At 41.1% G+C, this 26,603-nt stretch overlaps 1 protein-coding gene across 3 annotated transcripts in view; it reads left to right on the forward strand.

Moving 5' to 3' along the window:
- Positions 1-6,642: 6,642 nt before the first annotated feature.
- KANSL1 (KAT8 regulatory NSL complex subunit 1) overlaps positions 6,643-26,603 on the forward strand; it is a 184,268-nt gene continuing 164,307 nt past the window's right edge. Inside the window, exons 1-2 of one of the 3 annotated variants that reach the window (XM_047706250.1) lie at positions 6,643-6,662; positions 8,252-8,389. The gene's annotated coding sequence lies outside the window, so the exon portion shown is untranslated. Of the gene's footprint in view, positions 6,663-7,064; positions 7,218-7,454; positions 7,472-8,251; positions 8,390-26,603 lie in introns of those variants that run through there. The other 2 variants (XM_047706247.1, XM_047706249.1) reach the window with 2 other exon arrangements.

Genomic DNA, 26,603 nt, shown 5'->3' on the forward strand with positions numbered 1-26,603 from the left:
TTGATTTTTTTTTTTAATAAGTGACACTTTGACATGTTCAAAAGCTTAAAGAGAGAAAAATTCTTCCCTTACCTCATCTTCCAGTGGCTTGTTTTCCTCTCCTTGGAAGCAACCAGTGTTCTTTGTGTACTTTTCCAGGAACCTGTTTTAAGAGTATACAAGTATATGTGTAGATACATGTTTTTCCTTTCCTTCCTTCCACAAAAGGAATCATGTCATAAATGTTGTTTGATATGTTTTTTGTTTTCTCACTTAATATATTTCAGAAATAATTCTCTAGCAGGGCACGTGGGTAGGACCCCCCCCCCTTTTTTTGAATGGCTGGATACTATTCCGTTGTATATTTGCTAATAGAAATACAGCAATAATCATAACATTTAATACTTAGGTAGTAGCTAAACACTATTCTAATTGTCTTTAATTAGCATGTTTAATCCTCTCAAGAATACTGTAAGATAGATATGATTATTAAACACTCCCATTTTGCAGAGAGGAAAACACAGTCACCCAGCATTTAAATAACTTGCCCAGGGGCACCTGGGTGGCTCAGTAGTTTAAGCATCTGCCTTCGGATCAGGTCACCATCCCAGTTTCTTGGGATCGAGGCCCACATCAGACTCCCTGCTCTGTAGGGAGCCTGCTTCTCTCTCTCTCTCTGCAGCTTCCCCTTCTTGTGCTCTCTATCTTTGTCAAATAAATAAATAAACTCTTAAAAAAAAAAGTTAAGTAACTTGCCCAATGCCACAAAAAAATCTATTTTTAAAGATTTTATTTATTTATTTGACACACAAAGAGAGCGAGAGAGCACAAGCATGGGGAGTGGCAGAGGGAGAGGGAGAGAAGCAGGCTCCCTGCTTAGCGGGGGGCTCCCTGATGTGGGGCTGGATCCCAGGACCCTCGAATTGTGACCCGAGCCACATTGGTACCCCCAATGTCACAAAATCAGTAAGCAATGACAGGACCACCTACCTAATTTGAGGAACCCAATGCAAAATGAAAATGTGGACCCCTTTATTCAAAAAGCAGGAAAGAGATACAATTAAAGGTACTAAAATGTATAAAGTCTTGTTTTCTTTCATCGTCTCTGTCTTGACTGACGGTGTTTTTCATTTGAGATGTCATCTGAGTAAAGAACAATTAAGAATTTAAATCATTAGTATGAATTTTACCATCTGTCTTTATATTGTGCGATGCCATTTTTATTTTTTATTTTATTTTATTTTATTTTTTTTATTTGACAGAGAGAGAGATCACAAGTAGACGGAGAGGCAGGCAGAGAGAGAGAGAGAGAGGGAAGCAGGCTTCTTGCTGAGCAGAGAGCCCGATGCGGGACTCGATCCCAGGACCCTGAGATCATGACCTGAGCCGAAGGCAGCGGCCTAACCCACTGAGCCACCCAGGCGCCCTGCGATGCCATTTTTAAAGACATTTAATTCCTATGTTGAACCACTGACATTATATAATTTGTATTCTGTAGCTTGTACTTGCACATGTATTTTGTTCTTACCAGGACTGTGGGGACTCTGGATAAAGTAACTCAAACATTTTGATTTCTCTTTTTGATACACGCACATCCTACCAACACTTCACTTTCCACTTACTGATGAGGAAGGAAGGACTGAAAGGGTAAGGAACTCTGGGTTGACTTGTCTGCCTTTTCCTTCTGTGTCATCATTTTTATTTTATTTTTTTTTTAAGATTTTATTTATTCATTTGACAGAGATCACAAGTAGGCAGAGAAGCAGGCAGAGAGAGATGGGAGGAAGCAGACTCGCTGCTGAGCAGAGAGCCCGATGCGGGGCTCGATCCCAGCACCCTGGGATCATGACCTGAGCCGAAGGCAGAGGCTTTAATCCACTGAGCCACCCAGGCGCCCCTGTGTCATCATTTTTAACATGAGCAATGGGCTTATAGGGAGAAGTAACATGAGTAAGAAAAGATAGGATACGGGTCCTTGGTTTTCCGTGTTTCTTAGACTATGTCTTCTTTCTGGGTTTGAAGCAAGTTCTAGTTTGAATGGGAAGCATGGCTTCTCAGGGCTTATTCAGTCATCCATGTAACAGGCGTATCTTGCACTCACTCTGAGTTTGGCTGAGCTCCTGTGCGTCACGGGCCCTCCAGAATTCTGTGTTCATGGGGCATCACTGATGCTATTCGTGAATGGGGTGGCAAGGAACGGTGACACCTCGTTGTGCTCTTGTCCTCCGCTTATGCATTTGCTTCATGCTGCATCAGACTTCACATACAAAAACCAAGTCCAAAAGTAAAATTGTTAAGAGTTTCAAAATGGCAGCAGTGGAGTGTGTGTGTGTGTGTGTGTGTGTGTGTGTGTGTGTGTTGGGGGGGTTGTTCTGAACCTGGGACCCTGTATGCTTGCACAAGTAACATGCAAATGAAGCCTGCTCGCCGTGGTGACAGAGCAGGGTTCAAATCATAATTTATTTAACCAGTCCCATAATGATGGGCACTTAACTTTTATTTTCCTCATCTTTGGTTATTAGAAACAGTTAAAAACAAATAAACTGATAACTGTGTTTATATAGATTGTCTAAAAATTTGAAAGTAGGGAAAAAAATTGTTGTACTTTTTTCATTTTATTTAAGGTGCTCAGATCTAATCGGAAGTATGTTCTCTGGTTGAGAGTCAAGCCTTCTTCCTCATGAACCACTTCATGATGAGAATGAAATAAACAGCCCCATGTCTCCAGACTTTTCAGAGACTATGTCAGTAAATTAAGTTCTAGAGCATAAAACAGTGCCTGTTATATAGTAGGTACTCAATAACTATTTGGGGAATAAATGAATATGTGTCCAGAGATAGGATTGCCAAATTAAAGGGTATTTGCATTAATAATTTTGATGGCTATTGCCTAATTGCCCTCTGTAAATTTTGGAACAACTTTATTTTCTCCAGTGATGTATGAAAATAGCTATTTTCTCCTCCACTGCCAACACAAATTATTATCTTCATGACCAGCTAGATGAACATAGTGGAGGCTTAAATGCATGTTTTTTTAAAAAATTGAACATCTTTAGTTTAAGAGCTTTTATTTACTATTTTCTGCTTTGTGAAATTTCTGTCATATTCTTTGTCGATTTTTCTAAAGAGATGTTGTTCTAAAAAATATTATCATTGTGAAATGTAACATTCACACAGAAGAATATATAAAACTTTCTTGGTGCATTCTGACAAATAGTTATAGAGCAAATACTTGTGTACTCATTACCTGATCAAAAAGTAGAACATTGTTAGCCCCTGAGAACAACCCCCACTCCCAATTAAACAAAACTCCTTCTGCCCCCTACTGGCTCTCCTGACTTTTATTGTGTTCACTTCCTTTACGTTAGAATTTTACCACCTGCGTATGCATTCCTCAATAACACGGTTTAGTTTTGCCTGCTTCTGAACTTTATATAAATGGAATCAGACTATATATATATTTTTTGTATTTTTGCGTGTATTCAGTATTACCTTTGTAAGAATTTATTCGTGTTGTTGAATATAACCATTGCTTATCAGTTTTCATTGTACAAAAATACCACATTTTAACCATTTTATGCTTGGTAGACATTTGGAATGTTTCTAGTCTGGGGCACTGAGGAGTAATGCTGCTATGAATAGCCTTGTACAGCAATTCTAACCCTTAAAATTCTGCATTTCCTTATAACATATATCTAGTAGAGGGATTGCTGGAATAGAGTATACATATCTTAAATTTTCTTAGATTATATCAGTCTTCCAAAGTGGCATGCTAGTTTACATTCTCACTAGCAGTGTACCAGGATTGTTGGTCTTTACTGATTGGTAGAATTATGGAAATTAGCCCTTTTGTAATACGAGTAGCTAAAATATTTTTCTGAAGTTAAAATCTGCTTAAAGAGGCACTGATGTTTTTTCCCACTAGAGGAACAAAAATATAGCTGGTGGAAGTGGAGTCTTCTAATTTTGAGGCATTAAAGGAAAAACAAGTGTTCTGGGTTAACCCCTTTTGCTTTTCATTTGCTATTATATATGTCATTAATACAATAATCATACCACCAGTTTTCACGGAATAACCTGGATTACATGATGCCAAATATAATAATAATAACAATAATAATAATAGTAGTAGTAGTTAAAAATTGAGTGTTTAGGGGTGCCTGGGTCTCGGTGGGTTAAGCCTCTGCCTTCAGCTCAGGTCATGATCTCAGGGTCCTGGAATCGAGCCCCGCATCCGGCTCTCTGCTCAGCATGGAGCCTTCTTCCCCCCTCTCTCTCTGTCTGTCTGTCTCTCTGCCTACTTGTGATCTCTCTCTCTGTCAAATAAATAAGTAAAATCTTTAAAAAAAATGGAGTGTTTAGCCAAGTCAGGTAATATTTTACATCCATTATATGTATTGACTAATTTAAAACCCTAGGAAATAAGTACTATTTTTTCCCCCATTTTGCAGATACATGAAATAAGGAGCTGAATTGAAGATGTTTTTTAGGGCTGGTTTAAACAAAATCAATTCAGAGAAAACATTTTTTCATAGCAGATACAGATTTTTTTTCAGATTAAAAAAAAGATTTTATTTACTTATTTATTTATTTTAGAGAGAGAGAAAGAGAGCGTTCGAGTGCATGAGAAGGGTCGGGAGTCGGGGGGGGGGCATCAGGAAGGACCTCAAGCAGACACCTTGCTGAGCGTGGAACCTGATGCGGCTGGATCCTGAGTTCATGACCTCATATGAAGGGAAACGCTTCACCGACTGGGCCACCCAGGTGCCCTAGGGTATAGTTTTTTAAACCTGTGATCCACAGATTAGGAATATGATAATTAGGCATTATCATCAGTTCCAAATGGAGAAATAAACCAAGTAGTATTAGCATTAACTGTGATCTTGTCACTAATAGAAATCACGGATATTTTCCTGTTAAATGACAGTTGTTGCAAGTATCTTGAAATATTATTTATGCTCATCTACTGCCTCAAAATTATGGCGATTAGGCCTGCCTTTGGATCTTATTATTCAATACATTAATGTAAAGCACATATATTACTATATCACACTTATAAAATATTTTGAAAATTGTGTTTTGATATAATTGGTTTCCTTTGAATTTGTAGGTATGTTTCTTTTTTTTTCCAAACAATTTTTTTTTTTAGATTTTATTTGTTTATTTGACAGAGAGAGATCACAAGTAGGCAGAGAGACAGGCAGAGAGAGAGGAGGAAGCAGGCTCCCTGCAGAGCAGAGAGCCCAATGTGGGGCTCCATCCTAGGACCCTGGAATTATGACCTGAGCAGAAGGCAGAGGCTTTAACCCACTGAGCCACCCAGGGGCCCCGTAGGTAGGTTTCTTAATGCATTTAAAATATTCTGAGAAGGGGTCCATATGCTTCACCAGAATGCCAAGTGTCCATGGAAAACCTTAAGAACTCTGCCTTACCAGTATTTTCTTGGCTTGCTTTCTTCTTGAATGAGGCTAAAGAGGGTTCCTGGGGGGAACTTCAAGGACTGTGAGGCTCTCATGGTTTTATTAGTCTATTTTTTCCAGGTATCCTCCCTCCCTTAATTTTCATGCCTCTTCAATATGTATTGTTTTTCTTACACTACTCACCATGTTTCTATTTCTTTCATTGACTCTGACTGTGGTTGTGTTTGTACACTTCTATGGGGAGTTTATCCTTTAGCATGTCATAGACCACCATATTGCATAGAGAAGTGGAACTCTCCCCTAGTCCAGATTGCCCACTCTTTCCCCAATTCCATAACCTCGGCTGCCTCTGGGACACGTCCACTTGCTTTTATCCCTGATATCTGCAAGGAACAAATTAAAAATTGAGATTCCTCCCCACATCTGCATTTTGTCCCAATTTGCCTGGATGATCTTCTTGTCTGTTTCCCTGGTTTTGTGGCCTTGTAATGATTTAAAAGTATAAATCAATTAATTAAAAAAAAAACTGGAATCTTTGAGAATGGTACAAAATTCAAAAGATACAAAAGGATGTGCAGGGGAACGCAAGTATTCCTCCCCTCTGTTCTCCTAGGCACTCAGTTCCCCTCCCAGGAGGAAACCACTGTTACTAGCTCTTAGAGTGATTTTTGATTCTTTCTTATTTTTGGCTTTATCTCAAGTCCTTCCCTGTCAGTAAGATGAGTGCTCTTTCCTCTCCAGGCCCTCATGATCATATATGTTTGACTTTATATATAAGTATGGGTATGTGTATATTTTATATACATACATAAAATCTCCCCCAGTGGCCTTCCGGCCTAGAGTTTTCATCACGTCGCTTCCTGGATGAGGAACCTAAAGGGGTGAGGGGCCAGGGTTGGGGGTGATGGAGAAGAGGATCTACAGGGCACTTAGGTAGGGGGCCTTTGAGTGGTAGATTGGTGGGAAGCTCTGACGGGGTTCCTCTTTCTATTCCTTCTGCCTGGGGCCCCCCTTCCCTTCGTCTTGTCCAAATGCCTCTCGTTTCCAAGAGCCGAGACAGAGACAGAGACAGCGAGATACACAGAGACTGAGACGCCAAGGCACCAGCATCCTTCTGCCCCCCCCTCTGTCCCGCCCCAGCGCTCTGACGGACGTCCTCTGTTAACCAATGGCACTCACGATATGCCCCGGAAGGGCCAATGGGAGACAGAGGAGGGCGGAAGATTCCCCGCCCCCACTTCTAGGCTTGGTTGAGCCGTGCAGGTAGGTACGGGGCCGGGGGAGCCGCCGTTGGCACTGGTGCCCGGGGGGGTGGGGGGGGTGGGGGCAAGAGTCGGTAGGGATGATGGTGGGGAAGGGGAGGCGGCCCCGACTGCGGGAGCCTGAGGGGGTGGCCCGGCGGGTAGGCTGGGGGCCGAAGGGCCCGGGGAGCGGGCGCCGCCGAGGGCCCTGGAAGCGGCTGGGCTGGGGGAGCGGGGACGCGTGTGTGGGGCACCGGGACCCCCGCCCGGCGCCCACCAGAAGGCCTGGGCCGAGGGCTGCGGGCCGAGGGGCCGGGGGGCCTGGCTGCCCGGGGGCGGGCCGGGGCCGGGCCCGGGGCCGGGGGCGCCGAGCAGAGCCCGGGGCACCAGGCCGAGCCGAGGTGGGACGGACCGACGCGGGGAGGAAGGGAAGCTGCATCCCGCGGGCCGCCCCTCCTGAAGCAAGCCGGGGCAACGGCCGCAGGCGCCCTGCCCTGAGCCCACTCCCCCACTCGCCCTCGTCCTAACAATGGGGATGGGGCAGAGGGAGTCGCCCCACAGCAGGAAGGAGCGGGGGGTAGGTTTGGGACTAGGGTCCAAGGCGGGGGGAGGGGTGGGAACTCGGGCTCTCCCCTTTCTCTTTTCTCCTTGGCTTTTGCGGTGGGGATCATGGAGGGGATATTAAACCTCCTGAGACTTAGGTCAAGAGTCAAACTCCTCCCCCCTTGAACCCCCAATCCCCCCCAAAATCCGATGAGCGGTAAGGAAAGTGATGCCAAGTCTTCGAAGCAGAAGTGACAAGCGCATAGCAAGAACAAATCCACTCCAGAGGTTTTTATTTTTTAATTTTTCTTAAAAACGAGGGCATTGTAGTCTTTGGTTTTTCAAAATTTATTTTACGGGGCGGGGAGGGGGGTGCTGTTATTTTTGTCTCTACTCGGGCAAGCCTCCATTTTAAGCGAAGCAGTAACTGGTTAAGCTGGAATTTTCATTCTGGCCTAGGACTTGAACAAGGATCCTACAGGAGGTCATTTAATCGATCCTCCTTCCTCCACGCAAACATACCTCCCTCCCAAACTCAAAATTAAGTTGTTTGGTCTGCTTTTAAATATCTTTAGGAAAGGAGGGTCTTTTATTTGCTTGTAGGGTATCAAACAAGAATAGATTTTCTTTTTCATGTAGAATGGATTCTGAAACTTTAATAAAATTTAGGACAATCAGAATGATCAGAGAGGTTTTTATTAAGTAAAATTAAATGTGGCAAGGGTCTTTTTAGATGGTCAATTAACAGATCAGTTTCAATAGTGTTTTTGAAGTACCCTGAACATTTTTTTTTTTTTTTTTGGATTTTGGTTTTCTGATGATTTGATAAGCAATTTTATATTATCTAAAACATGTGTTAGACATTTAAAACACATTTTATGTAAAGTATGTTTCTACATATATATGGAGATATGCATAGACACATTTGCCCTTTTCTAAGGGGACTGTGATCTGTACCTCTTTTTAGGATGGTGATGCAAATAGTACTTTGAATTTCTTTCCCAGTAGCTTAAACTATTTGGTTATCCTTGATTAGCTTTTAGTCTAATTGAAAGTCCTCTCTTTCAGATACCTTCTTGAGACCAAAAATTTTCCTACCTGCTCATACTTGGTGACTGAGGGATTACTAAGATTCCCTTATTGCTCATTTCTGAGTATTGTCTGAACTCTTCTGACACTATGAATGCTACTTGGATGCCTCTCAAGGTAGGATGTATTATTTTTAAAATTCAAGTTCTCATTTTATTTATTTATTTTTCTTTGGAATTGAGAATATTTGAGTCCTTGAATTTGCAGTTCTTCAACCCTCTTACCTGACACTCCTTTCCCCTCCAAAAGTACTATTCTGTTTGCTTCCAGGACTGATTGGTTACTCCTTACTTTGCATTGCTCCTGTTCTTGATTATTGGTGTTAAAGTATTAGTAAAGTTCTTCAATTAACTTCCATTATAATGATGTATTTACTTTTTAACTTTAAAAGATGAGAACCCACATAGTTATAAAATTCTGTTTCAGTCTCAGTAGGATGGATTGGCAATCAGACATCCAGGTCCACTTTTAAGCAGGTGCTTAAAGTCATAGGTACTAGGGTGTGCCCCACTCTTGCAAATCTGTAGCTGATTCATGTGTTACAAAAGATGTGTCATTAACCATGTGTTTACTTGAGACTTCCTATAGTAGATCGGAACATTCTAAGACCTGTTGGTTTCTGTGTACAACTCTGTCGGGAGAGTCCTCCTGCTGCCCCCTAGTCCTTTGCACTTGAATTTACACTATTTTTCTCAACAGGTAGCATTCTGTGCCGCGTTTCATCTCACAGGATAAACTTCTTGGGCAGTGTGGACAGCTGATCTTTAGATGAAAAAGCTTCATTGATATGATGGTTCTCCTGTCTGTTGTTTCCTTCCAGTTTCTTGTACAGAGGTGGCTAGAGGACTTTCCGTTAGGACTAAACAGATGGTAAAGCTTTACTGGGAGGGCACAGGTTGCCTTCCTTTGGAGCTAGAGACTAGTGTAGTTAAGACTGTTGTGAGGTAGTCTGTCCTGTGGAATTCCAAGTTAGCGCAATGAATAAATCCCAGAATAAACGCAGTCTGGGTAACTTAAATATAGGACTGTGGGAAATCTTCAGGTAAATGTAGACTGAATTCTCATCTTCATTTATGTTTCAGCTGCTGTTGTTGGATAAGGAGTGCTTATATCAGTATAAAGGAGTCCAAAGTGACACAGTTTCTAGCCATTCTCCTTGTAGAGTTGGAGGGGTTGCATGGGGAATCCATCCAGAAGTCCTGAACCCATAAGAATTGAAGGACCTTGTTTAAAAGTATCTGTCTTTGGTACCAGGTGTTTTTTTTTATTTTTTATGTTTCATTTTCATTTATTTATTTATTTATTTTTTAAAGATTTTATTTATTTATTTGACAGAAAGATAGAGAGCACAAGTAGGCATAGCAGCAGGCAGAGGGAGAGGGAGAAGCAGGCTCTCTGCTGAGCAGGGAGCCCAATGTGGGACTCGATCACAGGACCCTGGGATTATGACCTGAGCTGAAGGCAGGCGCTTAACTGACTGAGCCACCCAGGCTCCCTGGTACCAGGTGTTTAATCCCAGGATCCGGTGGCCCCTCTTATCTTTAAGAAGTAGGCAAGGGGGTACGAATGGGTACGAGTTCTCTAGAAACCTGAGGAAATTGAGACCAATATATCAGATACTATTTTTTAGTCACCTTAGTTTTAACAAATGTATTAGGTATGAAGAGCTGTGCTATTTAACATGTATATGATGTTTAAGATTTTAACTCTAAATCTCTGAATCTGGGATGTTACGATAGGGTTCCACAGTAACCCTGAAGTTGTATGAAAGGCCTCTGGCTTGTCAGGAAAACAGAATGGAAGTCAGTGTTCCATACGATGCGTTACCTACTTAAGAATTTAGTTATGTGGCTGCCTTAATTTTGCGTTCCCTACCAATCCTTTGATCAGTGGGAGACCTCTTCTGAGTCTAAACAAATTTTTTATTTGCTGACATTTTCCTATTCCTTTTATTACCTTAAAAAAAAACAACAACCTTGAAACTTGTGTTGGAGACCTTTTGGGAGGAAAAGGGCACCTTTTGGGAGGAAGAGGATAGCATTGAATATAAAGGATGGAAAATTAAAAGGGAGAGAGAACTTTATTCTCTTTTTTATTGTGAATATCCTTAAAATGTTTCTTAGATGTATTTTCAGATTACAGGTGCTTATTTTTAAATTTAAAAAAAGGTTAATTAAAATGTATATTTTGGAGCCAAAGTGCTCATTTTTTATAGCTCTTATTCTTTGTTTCTCATTTTCTTGTTCAGAATGAACTCTATCTAGTTCTGTCAGGCTTTACTTGCATGTTAGACCTGAGTATGTGCTTGTTTTCTGTGTGTATAGAAAATAGCGCCATCATGCGCCCTTTTCGCAAACCAAAGTACCAAAGCAAAGATAATTAACTCTGAACAAATACTCCAAACAAAATAACTCCAAACAAATACTCCTCAATTTAAGGCACTCTTATCAATTACGAATTCCCTTGGAGATTACTTACCCGTCTTCTGTATGTCAGGGATCTACAGCTTTGTCGTTGCTAGCCATGACTAAGCACTGTGGATAACGTTTGATGTCCCTAGGTTCAGTTGTCAGGGTTGAGGCATGGGTGAGATGGAAGAGGAACAGGGAGGAGGAGGAGAAATGGGCATCCTGGAGACAAGAGTGAAGAGAAGTTGAGGTAGCAGAGAAGGGATACATGGGCTTTGGGACGTGCTATGGCACCACCGTGGCTTCTCTCAGGTAGCTTTACGAATTGATGGTTGCCTTGTGTGCTGGACTGTGATGGAAGGAGAGTAAAAAAGTATTCTTGACAAAAGGACAGATTACAGTATAATTCAATGTGATATGGAAAGTTCTCCAAGATACATAGTTAGGTGATAAAATAAAAGGAAGATACAGAATAGTGTATGTGGTATGTTACCCTTTATGTTTTGGGGGGGTGGTGGAAAGGAATAAAGAAAATTTGTATTGGCTTGGTGTATATGCATTTTAAAAAGCACTTGAGAAGAATAAACAAAATGATACATTATATGTTTATAAAAAATTTTTAAAAATTAAAAAATAGGGGCACCTGAGTGGCTCAGTGGGTTAAAGCCCCTGCCTTCGGCTCAGGTCATGATCCCAGGGTCCTGGGATCGAGCCCCGCATGGGGCTCTCTGCTTAGCAGGGAACCTGCTTCCTCCTCTCTCTCCTGCCTGCCTCTCTGACTACTTGTGATCTCTGTCTATCAAGTTAAAAAAAAAAAAAACATAAAAATTAAAAAATATATATATTAAAACCAATGCATGATTGCCTTGAAAATGGAAATGTAAGTAGAAACACCCCTCATGTGCTCCACTTTCTCCCTTGCAATAAATATGTGACATCAGTTAATTTGATATAAACACATAAATGGTAAAAAAAAAAATAAACAAAATGGTGATATTGGTCACCTGTTAAGTCTAGGAACTAGGTGGGTCGAGGACAGGGTGGGAAGGAGTCTTCTCTCTGTATTATATTATTTTATACTGTGTGACATTTGTATCAGAATTTAAAAATTTAACACAAAATTTAAAAAACCCTTAAAAAACAGTATTTCGGTCCTTAACATCTCTTCTCCAGTGTCTGGAAGTCAGAGAAATAGCCAGGGCTGCCACTGAAGAGAGCATAGAGCCCTTGAACAGTGGCTGAAGGGATACTGTCACCTAGGATACACGTTCTCCTGAGATCTTAAAGAATTTTGAACTTATAGATGTGGATTTCTAGGATTGAATTAGGAGGTCAGGCATTTAAAATTTTTACTTGCTCTTTAAGTTTTAGTAAAAAGATTTTCATTGTTTCCTCTCTCATGTTGGCAGTTAGATACACTGTCATGTTCTTCGTTGTGTGATCTTGGGCAATTTCTTAATCTCTGAGATTCAGAGTTCTCCTTTGTATTGGAAAGAATATTAACATTTACTTCACAGGATTGTTGCGTATATTATAGCTGTAAGGGACATCATATCTGGCTTAGTGAACTACTATAGTTATTACAGTTATTGCCATTAATAATAGTTCCTTATAGCCTGGTGGTAAGAGTGAGGGCTCTGGCTGACCTTGGGCAAATTCCTTGACCTCTTAGAACTTTGGTGTCCGCATATATAAAAAGGGCATGATTCTAGTATCTAGATCCCTGGGTGGACTTCGGAAGAACTAAATGAGTTTGTTGCTGCAAAATGCTTCGACTGACACTTCATATGTGCTCAGTAAACACGGGCTGCTAATTCTCTTCGTGACATCTGTTTGCCAGGGCTTCCATAACAAAGTGCCACAGAGTGAGTTGCTTACACAACAGAAATGGTTGTGTCACAGTCCTGGAGGCTAGAAGTCTGAGGGCAGGGACATGCTTCCTCTGAAGGTGCTAGGGCAGGAAGTGCTCAGTCCTCTCTTCCAGCTTCTGGTAATTCCCGTGGCCCATGGCCACATGACTTCAGTCTTTAATATAGAGTTCACCCTGTGTGCATGTCTTTGTGTTTAAAATTTCTCCTTTTTAAAAAGGACAACAGCCATACTGGATTAGGACCCACCCCAGTGACCTCATTTTAACTTGATTACTTCTGTAAAGACCGATTTTTGCTCTACTGGGCATTAGGAGTCCAAATCTTTTTGGGGATACAGTTCAACCCATAACAACATCCAGAAGCCTTGTTGCTCAACATGGGGACCCTCAACACCTGTATGTAGGAAATGAAAATTTTGGTGCAAATTAGTAACATGATTTAAAGAAGTAGATTAGTTCTTTAGGCTTCTAATGGGTTTATCTTTTTTTTTTTTTTAAGGTTTTATTTATTTATTTACCTGACACAGGGTGAGAGAGAGTGAGAGAGAGAGAGAGTGCGCACGCACAAGCAGGGGGAGCAGCAGACAGAGGCAGAGGGAGAAGCAGGCTTCTCACCAAGCAGGGAACCCGATGTGGGGCTCGATCCCAGGACCCTGGGATCATGACCTGAGCCGAAGGCGGATGCTTCACTGACTGAGCCTCCCAGGGACCCCTGGATTTATCTTTATTATGGATAGATTTTTGTTGCCATTGAAATTTTAGATTTATATAAAATCAAAACTTTACAAGGTTAGATTCTTTTTTTTTTTTTTTTTAAGGTATTTGTAAAATTCCAAATTGAAAAATTAAGGTCAGGATTATAGTCTTGTTCTCTCTGTCTCATCCTTTGTGGAAATTGGTAGAACTTCGGGATTTCTTTAATCTGTAAGAATAATGCTCAAGGTGTCTGTTTCTAGGGGTTTGGGAGCTAAGGCTACCCAATGAGGAATTAACACCCCCCTTCCCTGTGTGTTTTCTATGCAATCAGATGCCATATTTGAAGAAGCGGGCATGGTTATCTAACAATTTGCTTTCAAATTGTCGTTTCCGGGGTAGACAGTATGGGTCACCCCCAGAAATAGGAAGACCTTGAGGAAGTTCCTCCTGTGGCCTAAGTTGGTCAGCCCTCTGCTTCCATTCCCTTCCTGTGTGCCATTAGGGTAAAGTTCAAACTTTTTTTAACGTAGTGTATCTACTCCTGATGATCCAGCTGCTGCTGACCTTTCTGTTTTGTTTTTACTCCTTACCTTTCACCACTGGCCTGTGTGTACCTTTGTCTGAGAGTTTCCTTGTCCTGAAACTTCTAGTGTTAAGACTTAAACAGTTAGTATTTAGGTGAAAGTTTTTGTAAAGGTATTACATGCTTCTCTGCCGCCTTAAAGCATCCTGCACAAAATTTTTATCTTTTAATAAGAATCCAAAATTATTGAAGATTCTCACTATGCCCAGTAATTACTGTACTGGGCCGAACTATAATGTGCCTTTGGAGACCATAAAATATATTCTATAAACAGACTAGTATGTATGTGTTCTATACTCTTGGCTTATTCTTTTTTTTTTTCTTAATTTTATTTATCTATTTTAAGTAATCTCTACATCCAATGTGGGCTTCAAACTTAGGACCCTGAGATCAGGAGCCACATGCTCGTCTGAGCCAGTGAGGCGTCCCACTCTTGGGTTATTCTTAATATTCTTTTGTCTGTTATCATCTACTTGCATGATCTCCTCCCTTAGTGTCATGAAGTTTCTGTCTTCGTTCCAGCCTCCAGCAGCTCTCCCCTCTGTAATGCTTTCTTTCTGGAGTAGGCTAGGATACCAGCAAACTAAGCTTATATAAATTATTTGCCACGGAAAAGTAAATAGATCTTTAGTGATGACTCCTGGAGGGAATTTTCTATGGATAAAATACATGAAGGGTGACAATTTTCTGGCAGTCTGATACAAAATGACATGATTTTGTTTGTGTGCATTTTATGGAGAGGAAGGGTCCTTTGCTTTCATCAGATTTTTACCTTGGTCTGGGACTGTTTTTAGATAAATACGTGTTATGAAATTGCTTTGTGAGTTGTCACCAGAGGTCAGTTCCTAAATTCCTTCTCCTAGCTCCCTACCCTGACATGAAGGAGTTCACAGTGTTGGGTCATTGTTTGGACTGCGGGAGGAAGGGCCATTCAGCTAGGCCAGAGAGTGCTGACCAGGCCAAGGCAGAGCACCAGAGGTAGGGGCTGGCACTGGGGAGAGAAGTCAGGTAGAGGGTAGAAGAGCAGCACTGGGCTTTGTTGACTGGTTTGCTCCAGAGGATAAAGGGAGTGGCCATAGTAATTCTGGAAGCTCCAAAAATATATGCAGGTACTTGATTTGAAGAAATTGAGAAAAAAATTTTTTTTAAAGATTGTATTTATTTATTTGACAGAGAGAGAGAGAGAAAGCACAAGTAGGCAGAGTAGCAGGTGGAGGGAGAGGGAGAAGCATGCTCTTTGCCAGGCAGGGAGGCTGATGCGGGGCTCGATCCTGGGACCCTGAGATCCTGACCCAAGCCCAAGGCAGCTGCTTAACCGACTGAGCCACCCAAATGCCCTGAGAAAAATATTTTTTGGGGTTTTTTTTTAAATATTTTTATTTATTTGTCAGAGAGAGAGAGAGCGAGCACAAGCAGGCAGAGGCAGAGAGAGAATCAGGCTCCGTGTTGAGCAAGGAACCCGATGTGGGACTCGATCCCAGGATTCTGGGATCATGACCTGAGCTGAAAGCAGTGGCTTAACCAATTGAGGCACTCAGGCCTCCTGAGAAAAATATATATATATATATTTTTAAAGATTTTATTTATTTATTTGACAGAGAGAGATCACAAGTAGACGGAGAGGAAGGCAGAGAGAGAGATAGGGAAGCAGGCTTCTTGCTGAGCAGAGAGCCCGACGCGGGACTCGATCCCAGGACCCTGAGACCATGACCTGAGCCGAAGGCAGCGGCTTAACCCACTGAGCCACCCAGGCGCCCCGAGAAAAATATTTTTTAAAAAATTATCTTTTTATTCTGAACAGTCTAGTGATTTAAGTTTCTGCTAGATTTTTTTTTTCTTCTTTAAAAATCATCTTATAAAACGTTTGCAACCTGGATCATAAATTGTGAGACAGCCAGATGAGAGTGAAAACAGGGGTAAAGGAATCAAATAAAAAATTTAATTAACATTATAATTCTAAAAGCATCTTACTGTGGGGACTTCTTCGGAAGTGAAACAGCTGCCTTGCTTATAAAGGTAATTGCCCTTCCCCCAGGGACTTTGCCTCTTGGGTCAGAGAGCACACAAAGCCTGTCAGGAAAGAAGACCTCTTGGGCGCATCCCTATGTCTGTCTTGCCTCTTTCCATGTGAGGCCGCCCCCCGGCCTCTTGAGCTATTTTCTTCCTCCTTGTAGGGACCTCTGGCTGTCAGTTGTCTCTTTTCCCAGCCAGTTTTCCACCCTGTTCCCTGTTGGCTCTTGTGCTTCAGCTTATAAATACACTGAAGTCTCTTTCACTTTTTAAGAACACAGAATCCCTACATTACAACAACCTGTTGGTCCTCTGGTAGCTTCTACTTATGTGTATCCTTACAGATTCATCCCTGTTGCCACATTCAGAGGATCCCTTTTTGCCCACATCTTCTGAGCCCTTCGCATAGTGTTTAGCACTGTGGACCGTTTCCCCGGCTGTGGTGGCTTTGGTCTCTCCTAGCCTCTTGTCTTCATTTCTAAGAAGCAACGTAAAGGGTGCTAATAGAGCATAAACTCCAGATCCAGAATCCTAGATTGACATTTCAGCCCTGCTACCTACTGTGTGCTGTTGGGAAAATAATTTAACATCTCTATGCCTCAGTTACTGCCTCTAAAAAATGGGGAAAAGGACTCTTGTGAGGAGGAAATGAGCTAATATGTGAAAAGTTTATGGAAAGGTGTTCGGCACAGTCAGGTACAAACAATGGGAGTGCACACTCTTTCTGTCAGCATTGTCCCATCTGGCTGCTCTTTGTGTTTTCTTCGCAGACTTTTTTTTTTTTTTTTTAAAGATTTTATTTATTTAACAGAGAGAGATCACAAGTAGGCAGAGAGGCAGGCAGAGAGAGAGGAAGGGAAGCAGGCTTCCTGCTGAGCAGCGAGGCCGATGCGGGACTCGATCCCAGGACTCTGGGATCATGACCTGAGCCGAAGGCAGCGGCTTAACCCACTGAGCCACCCAGGCGCCCTCTTCACAGACTTTTTTCCCTTTTATATCACTGTTTGCTGTACCTTGGCCCTCTCACCTCTCAACCTCTGCATTTCCTGGGGCAGGGTGGGGGGCATCTTACAGAAGTTTGTGTCTCAGTCTCCATCCATATACTGATGATTTGCATCTATGTTTTTTCCAGCTCCCCATGGTCTTAGCATCTCTGATCCCATGCATACTGTTGCCTCCTGGATATCTCCACTTGGTTGTCCCATGCTCGTTTCAAAATGACATAATCAGCTATTCCCCCAAATCCAGGCTCTTCCCATCTTCCTGTCCCTATGAGTGGTCCATTCACCCACCCAGTCACTCAAGTCAGGATTCCTTCTTCTGGCCCAGTGGTCACCATGTTCTTGAGATCCTAACTCGTGATGTTTCCTTAGTTAACCTCTACTTCTCTTTCCCGAGTTCAGACCTTTGCCACCTGTTGCCCACATGAGGTCCGTCACCTTCCGATCTTCTCCTTGTCTGCTTTCTGTCTTGCAAGTTGCTGCCATAGTGATCTTTGTAAAAATGTCGGGGTAGAATTCAGATGCTCTTGAATTCTTGAATGCAAAAGTATCCAGGCCTGGGTGATCTGGCTGGCTCCTGCCAGACCTCCTCTCTCCTTCCCGAGCACCCTGCCCTGGACGGCGCTGACCTGCTTGCAGTTGCTGCTGTGCGCCTGATTGCTTCTTGCTTCTTTGCCCCTGGGCCTTCCCACGAGTGCTTGCTTCTGTTTAAAATGGCATCCACCCCTAGATCTTTAATAACAGGGATGATAAGAGTAATAGCAGTAGTAGCTGACACCGAGAGCGTGCCGTGTACTCACTGTCTTTCGGTGTGTGTGCTCGCACCTGGCACTTCTGTTATATGGGGATTGCAGCTTTGCTTTTCCCCCAGCTAGTCTCCAAGTCCTTTGAGAGTTGCGGTCCGTGTCTTGTCTTTTATCATCGCTTGCCATGTGATGGCACTGAGTGAATGTGCGTTGAATGAGTGTTTGTTTGTTTGTTTGTTTGTTTGTTTTAAAGATTTTATTTATTTATTTGACAGAGACAGATCACAAGTAGGCAGAGAGGCAGGCAGAGAGAGAGGAAGGGAAGCAGGTTCCCTGCTGAGCAGAGAGCCCGATGTGGGACTCGATCCCAGGACCCCAGGATCATGACCCGAGCCGAAGGCAGAGGCTTAACCCACTGAGCCACCCAGGCGCCCCGTGTTTTTTTTTTTTTAAGATTTTATTTATTTATTTGACAGACAGATCACAACCAAGCAGAGAGGCAGGCAGAGAGAGAGGAAGGGAAGGAAGCAGGCTCCCCGCTGAGCAGAGAGCCTGATGCTCTGGACCTGGTCCAGGACCCAGGACCCTGGGATCATGACCACAGCCTAAGGCAAAGACTTCCACCCACTGAGCCACCCAGGTGCCCCTGAACGAGTGGTCTAAGGACTACATTGCTCAGTCTGTGGAGTAGTCTTCAGGAGGGTGTGAGTGGAAAAGCTGAGTTAGTTACAACTACTCACCAGTCCTGGCCTTCCCCTTTGGAACCGTAGGATCCAACCTCTTCAGTGTGTGCAGCTGTGTAGCTTGGAATAAGGATTACAAGGAAGTTGTTGGTTTTTATAAATTCCCATTGAGGGGCATGTGGGTGGCTCAGTGGGTTAAAGCCTCTGCCTTCGGCTCAGGTCATGATCCCAGGGTCCTGGGATCGAGCCCCACATTGGGCTCTCTGCTAGGCGGGGAGCCTGCTTCCCTTCCTCTCTCTCTGCCTACTTGTGATCTCTCTCTCTCTCTCTCTCTGTCAAATAAATAAACAAAATCTTTAAATTCCCATTGAATGATGAAGGGCATGGGTGTTCTCGTTTTCTTAGTTTTGCTTTTGAAGAAGAAGCCAATTTGCTGACAATCCAGTATCACCTGGTAATTAGAATGTTTTCACATTATTAGAATAAAGCATAGGGAAATGAATAGTATTTAGCTTATAAGATGTTCCAACCAGGTAGTAAACTGATTATAATTTTTGAATGCTTTACTGGTGATCAGATGTCCCTTCTTTTCTCATCACTGTTCTGTTGAGTTTAGGCACATACTGTATTACCTTTTATCGTTGTATATACATTGTTTTTTTAGCAACAATCCCGAATATGGACAAGCTTATACAGTTGACTCTTGAACAATGCAGGAGTTAGGAGTGCCAACCCCGTGCACTTGAAAATCTATGTTTAACTTTTGACTCCCCACAACTTAGCTGCTGATAGCCTACTGTTAACCAGAAGCCTTACTGATAACATGAACAGTTGGTTAACATGTATTTTCTATGTTACATGTATTTCAAAATGTATGCTTACAATAAGGTAAACTAGAGAAGAGAAAATGTTATTAAGAAAATCATAAGGGTGGCACCTGGGTGGCTCAGTGGGTTAAAGCCTCTGCCTTCGGCTCAGGTCATGATCCCAGGGTCCTGGGATTGAGTCCCATATTGGGCTCTTTGCTCAGCAGGGAGCCTGCTTCCCCGGGTCTCTCTCTGTCTGCCTCTCTGCCTACTTGTGATTGCTGTCTGTCAAATAAATAAATAAAATCTTTTTTTTTTTTTTTAAGATTTTATTTATTTATTTGACAGAGAGAGATCACAAGTAGATGGAGAGGCAGGCAGAGAGAGAGAGAGAGGGAAGCAGGCTCCCTGCTGAGCAGAGAGCCCGATGCGGGCCTCGATCCCAGGACCCTGAGATCATGACCTGAGCCGAAGGCAGCGGCTTAACCCACTGAGCCACCCAGGCGCCCAATAAATAAAATCTTAAAAAAAAAATAAATCTTTAAAAAAAAATAAGGAAGATAAAATACATTTACAGGACTGTACTGTATAGATGCTGTCAGTTTATACTGTCTCTATAAAATGAATCATGTGTCTATCAATATCTACATCAATATTGTCTTTTATGATACAGATTGCTGTAGATGTTATATATATTATTAACACTAGATATCAAAAGTGAAAAGATGGGCACCTGGATGGCTCAGTTGGTTGAGCAGTTGCCTTCGGCTCAGGTCATGATCCTGGAGTCCCAGGATTGAGTCCCACATCGGGCTCCCTGCTTGGTGGGAAGCCTGCTTCTCCCTCTGACTGTACCCCTCTCATGCTCTCTCTCTCTCTCCCATTCTTGCTCTTTCTCTCAAATAAATAAATAAAATCTTTTTAAAAAAATGTGAAAAGATAATGTACAGTCTGTGTTTGTGTATATAAGTTTTAATAAATTTTAATATTTATAAATTTGTATATATTATATGGTAGTGATAAAATAAACTAGTATCTATGTAACATTTTTTGCATTCATGATTTCCCTAACATTTTCTTAATTTTTTGGATATTTATAGACTATATGGTTCATCTGCCAGTTTTTTTCAATTGTTGCAAATCTTCAAAAGTTTTTCCAATATACTTATTGAAGAAAATCTTTGTATAAGTGGCTTAGCGCACTTCAAACCCTTGTTCAAGAGGGTCAAATGTAATTGTAGAGTGTGGTTTATTTTTATCTAGGTCTTAATCAGATAGTAATTTTTGGCCAGCAGGGGGAGCTGAAGCCACTGATAAGTGATTACGTCTCAACAGGTTTTCATATGACACTACATCTAAAACTAATGATGTACTTATTAAATGTTGGCCAATTGAATTTGAATTAAAAAAATTTTTTAAAAAAGTAAAGAAAAGCCTAACTGACAGAGAACTAATCAGAGTTTTCAAGGAAGAAATAAAATTGCCAAGAAGCATATGAGGAACATTTTTCTTTTGCTAAGTAATCAGGAATGCAGATTAAAACAATATACTCTTTTATAAAATTTTCTAATTTTTTGAGTAAACTCTACCCCAATGTGGGGTTCGAACTCATGACCCCAAGACCAAGAGTCATAAGTACTACCGACTGATCCAGCCACGTGCCCCTAGATAGTATTTTTATTTAACCTATCAAATTGGCAGTTGAATTGTGCTGTCAAAGGTAGTAAGGGGGCAGTTTCCACCATTACTAGCTGAAGTGTACATTTGGCCCAATTTTTCTGGATCGTGTTCTGGCAACTTACACTGAAAAACCTAAAGATGCCCTTTAACTTAGTTTTTTCCACTTCTAGGAATATACCTAAGGGGAGAAAAATAGAGATCTATAGAAAGTTTGTGAACAAAGGTATTTGTCATAGCATTATCTGTACTAGTGAGAATTCAGAATAAACTTAAATGAGCAGTGAGATTAATGGATATATTATGGGGTGCCTGGCTGGCTCGGTCAGTAGAGTATTAGATTCTTGATCTTGGGGTTGTAAGTTTGAGCCCTATGTTGGGTGTAGAGATTATATAAAAATAAGATCTTAAAAAAATAGGAACATTATGGCATTATTTAAGGATGGATGATTATACAGCCATAAAATAGTATTTTTGAGGAACTTTTAATGTCTTAGAATGTTGACTCTTTGATAAGTGAAAAATTCAGGATATAGAGCTATATAAGGATTCTAAATGTATAAAAGATAAAGAAAAAAATAAAAACACAAATACATAAATAAAAGAATGAAAGGAACTATAGCAACAAACCTCACTGAGCCTATTACACAAGGGTCATCAGCCAGTTCTGTCACCAAGGGATGTTTTGATGTGAGGCTTTGTTACCTTATAAGCTGTTAACCCCAGAAATTTAGGGCCCCACCTAAGATATCACTTCTTTTTTTTTTTTTTTTTTTTTAAAGATTTTATTTATTTATTTGACAGAGAGAGATCACAAGCAGGCAGAGAGGCCGGCAGAGAGAGAGGAGGAAGCAGGCTCCCTGCTGAGCAGAGAGCCCGATGTGGGGCTCGATCCCAGGACCCTGAGATCATGACCTGAGCCGAAGGCAGTGGCTTAACCCACTGAGCCACCCAGGCGCCCTAAGATATCACTTCTATCCTGTAGGACCCCAGAATGCACTTAATATACATAAATTTATGCACTCCTTCAGTATTCTTCACCCTAAACACCTCTTGGTGATAACACATTCCACACATTTCTTTTTTTTAATACTTAATAATTTATTTTTTTATTATGTTCAGTTAGCCAGCATATAGTACATCATTAGTTTTTTATGTAGTGTTCAGTGATTCATTAGTTGCATTTAACACCCAGTGCTCATCACCACACATGGCCTCCTTAATACCCATCACTCCCTGCTTTTTTTTTTTTTTTTTTTTTAAGATTTTTAATTTATTTGAGAAAGAGAGAAAGAGAGGAAGAGAGGGATCACGATTAGGGGGGAAGCGTAGATATCTTGCTCCCGCTGAGCAAGGAGCCCGATGTGGGATAGGGTTAGGGTTAGGGTTAGGGTCATGACCTGAGCTAAAGGCAGACTTTTAACCGACTGAGCCATCCGGGCACCCACCCTCCTCTCTTTTGTAACCCTCAGTTTGTTTCCCGGAGTCCAGAGTCTCTTGTGGTTTGTCTCCCTCTCTGATTTCTTCCCATTCAGTTTTTCCCTCCTTTCCCCTGTGATCCTTCGTGCTATTCCTTATGTTCCACATATGAGTGAAACCATTTGATAATTGTCTTTCTCTGCTTGACTTCCTTCACTTAGCATTATCCCCTCCATGTCGATCCAGTTCCATCCATCCAGTTCTATCCATGTCGATGCAAATGGTGGGTATCCATCCTTTCTGATGGCTGAGTAATATTCCATTGTACATATGAACCACATCTTCTTTATCCATTTATCTGTTGAAGGACATCTCGGCTCCTTCCATCATTTGGCTATTGGTGCTATGAACATTGGGGTGCCACACATTTCTTTTTTTTTTCTGTTGTGGGAAAAAAGACTACCTTTTCAAGTTTAAAAGCTTGATATATTGTACCAAGCTGGGGTGAATAAATTAGCATTTTTGTCATATTGATATATTTTCTGATTTTGATCATAGTGCTCGTTAACTTTCTCAGTTGAAGATGATGATTTTAAAATGTAGTCTCCTGTGAACCTCCTTCAGCCTCTTAGTCATTCCATTTACATTTCTTTGGATCCTTGTCAGCATTTCTTTGCCTTTCTGGATTTATGGTAACCAGTCAGAACCACATTTCAGAATTAGCTAAATCGTGATTTGTTAGAAGGATAGGAAAATATGTTCTATTTATAGTCTTTTTTCCTTGTTGTCAATAGAATTTCCAGCTACCCTCCATCCCCCGCCTTTGCACAGAACATCACAGTCTCTTTAGAGAAACATTCTATAATTACTCAAAAATTAATTTTTTTTTTTTTTAACTGGAAGCCATGAATTCTTTAGGTACAACTTGGGTTTTTTTCCTGTAGGTGCTCTACTTTCCATTTGTTCGAGCTGTGATACCTGCCATTTTCCTGTCTGGGTATCTTGGCTTTCTCTAGCTCACTGGGCTCTTAGAGCTAATTCAGGGTAAGAATCACCTTCTTAGTTAGGTTTGATGGTTAGAAAGCTTGACCTTATGTTGAGTTGAAATATGCCTCCCTGTAGTTTCCACTGCTACACAGGAACTGCCTAGAGCAACTCTAGTTTCTCTTCTGTTGGACAGATCTTTTAGGTATTTAGACAACTTTCATGAGTGCCGAAGTATTCTCTAAGCTGAAAACGAATCCCTACTTTTTGCAAAGGCTTCTCATTTGATACACTTAAGAATCCTTTCCACCTCTCAGTTCCCTAATTTTTCCAGCTCTGTATTATTTCATTATCAGGAAGTTCATCCCTCCACCTGCAAAATGGGGAATTTTCTCTATGTCTTTTAATATAATTTATTCAAAATGTTAAGTGTAGCATTTCCAAAATGTTACCTAATATCCGTCTTGTGCTTATACTTCTTCATTTGGGGAAGTGCCTCAGCACCCATTATAATTTTCCGTCTAACTTACAACCCATCTTTGGTAAATATTCTCAATTTTGTGGTCACTTAGGTTTTTGTTTTTTTTTTTTTTTTAAATAAACTTTTACTTAGAATCTTGTTAAGACTTTTATAAAAGCCCACGTAAATCATATTCACATACTTACTTACTTCTTAGAGAATTTGGGTAGACTGGTATGGTGTGATTTCCTCTTTTAGAAGCCATGATGTCTTTTCCTCAGAAGGTTATTCATGCTGATATGTCTTCTGATCCAATCTTCTATTAGAGATTTGCCAGTTTGGCTGATTTAAAGCTTATAGCCAGAGCCCTTCTCTTGAGTACATGGGAGTTATAATGACGGCATGTTTCTGTTCATTTTTGTTGAACAAATATTTATTGAGTGCCTAACTATGCCAGGCTTTGAGCAAGGGGCTGGATAAATGTTGATGACAGAAACAGATCCTTCTGGGGCTTGATAGGAGGTCACCCCTCTCATATGACAGCGAGTTAAGTTCTGCCCTGCAGTTTTATAATTCTATACTCAACCTTGTTTTAAAATGCAGAGAATACTTTGGGATTCCGTGACTACCTAACATCTGATATATTAGTTAGGAAGCATCTGGTTTTTTTAAATGATGAATTTGACTGACTATCAGTGATTTATATGCTTTGATTTAGAAATAGGTTTTTCTTCCTCATGTTTTCCTCAGTAAATATTGAAGCAAATTAAAGTTATGAGCTATTAGCTATCTTGCTTTTTTTTTTTTTTTAAGATTTTATTTATTTATTTGACAGGCAGAGATCACAAGTAGGCAGAGAGGCAGGCAGAGAGAGGGGGGAAGCAGAGGCTTGATCCCAGGTCCCTGAGATCATGACCTGAGCTGAAGGTAGAGGCTTAACCCACTGAGCCACCCAGGCGCCCCAGCTATCTTGCTTTTATCACTGTTTATACCCTATTTATAAAGTGACCCATCTGGTATTTATTTGGCATACTTTTTAAACATATATTTAAACCACCTCTTTTTTTTTTTTTGCATTTTTGCATTTTCTTGCAACGTTTTCTTGTTTGTTTTTGTTCTTTGTTTTTAAAGATTTATAGCATGGGGGGTTGGCAGAGGGAGAGGGAGAGACGGTCCCAAGCAGACTCAGCATCAGCATGGAGTCTGAATTGGAACTTGATCTCATGACCCTGAGATCACCACACTACTAGAAACCAAGAATGGGCCCTCAACTGACTGCACCACTCAGGCGCCCCTCTTGCAAGGTTTTATTTGTTGTTTTGCCTACGTATGTCTTAGTGCTCCTGATCAGCTATAATTTATGGTCTTTTACTGCTTTTCCTCATTTTTGTTTTTCTATTTTGAGTAAAGCTTTCCCCTTCTTCTACCTGCCCCTTCTCTCCCCTCTTCCATCCCCACACTAGTTAGCAATTTAAAATGTAAACATTTAAAAAAAATTGGGTTGAGCTCCTGACTTTTTTTTAATCTCTCACGCTCAGTACAGTATTACAAAGTCCACCTCTATGTTTTATATTACTCACTTGCTTTTTAAGCAGTTTTAATTATATCTAACTAAAGTCTGTATTTTTTTTTCTAAAATTAGGTAACCATATAATACATTTTTTTTTATAAGCACATTTTTTTTTTATAAGCACATTTTTTTTTTAAAGATTTTGTTTATTTATTTGACAGAGATCACAGGTAGGCAGAGAGGCAGGCAGAGAGAGAGGAGGAAGCAGGCTCCCTGCTGAGCAGAGAGCCCGATGTGGGGCTCGATCCCAGGACCCTGGGATCATGACCTGAGCCAAAGGCAGAGGCTTTAACCCACTGAGCCACCCAGGCGCCCCTATAAGCACATTTTTTATGAATGTGTTTAGAATAGAGGGGGCTGGGCAGAAAGGAGAGGAGTCAGGAAGGTGAAGGTATCCATATAAATATTTTTATTTTTCTCTCACTCTCACTTGGTTAAGTGTGTTTTGTATTTCTGTTACCTATGGATTATGTAGGTCAGTTTCTGATTATAATTTAGAACCAAGTTCTGTTATATGTGTATGTTGTAGGTTTAATCTTTTTAAAAAATTTTATTAAGAGAGAGCAAGAGAGAAAGCACAAGTGAGGGGAGGGGCAGAGGAAGAAGCAGACTCTCCACTAAGTAGGGAGCCCAACACAGGACTTGGGACTCCATCCCAGGACCCTGGGATCATGATGTGATCATGACCTGAGTTTAACGCAGATGCTTAACCGACTGAGCCACCCAGGTGCCCCCGTTCCAATAATTAATGAGAAAGCATTATTGTAATTACTTAAAATTTTATCATTTCCCTCCCAAAGAAGTTTTGTGTCAGTAAACACATAGATTGTTGAACCCCACATTACTGTTATTGTTGTAGTTTTCGGGTTTCTGAATTACTGAGCATTAGAGTTGAAAAGAAATCTTGATTTAAACTAGTCAGACTCCCTGGTTTTCTACATGAAGAAACAGAGTGGTGTGGCCAAAAAGTCACATTTGCCCAAAGTCACATAGCTACCAAGTACCGGAGTTAAAACTTCAGCATTAATTTTATCAGTCTGATGAGTAGTGGGGATAGATTTATACACACATTTATATGGAATCATTTGGAAGCAAAAAAGAATTGTTGATTGATGGGGGAAAAACAAATGATTAATCTGGCTTGGAATTGAGTTGACTGGTGAGCATACTTCTCTGTTCAGCCCATACTCTTCCTCTCAGATCCTGTAGCTGTGGATCAGGGTATCATCTTTACACTCTGAATAGTGCTGGGAGGACAGAGCCACATTTTTTCTCTGAACTACCCATTTATAGAAGCCTTGTCAACCATCTGTTATAAAATTCTTATAAAATTCTTAGGGCAGAGTATAATATCGTTGCTTTTCTTTAAGCTTTTAAAATAGTAATACATTCCAATCCTGTCTCATTCAAGATAATCT

This window comes from Lutra lutra, chromosome 16 (assembly GCF_902655055.1).
Source record: "Lutra lutra chromosome 16, mLutLut1.2, whole genome shotgun sequence".
In the NCBI taxonomy this organism is placed as follows: Eukaryota; Metazoa; Chordata; class Mammalia; order Carnivora; family Mustelidae; genus Lutra; species Lutra lutra.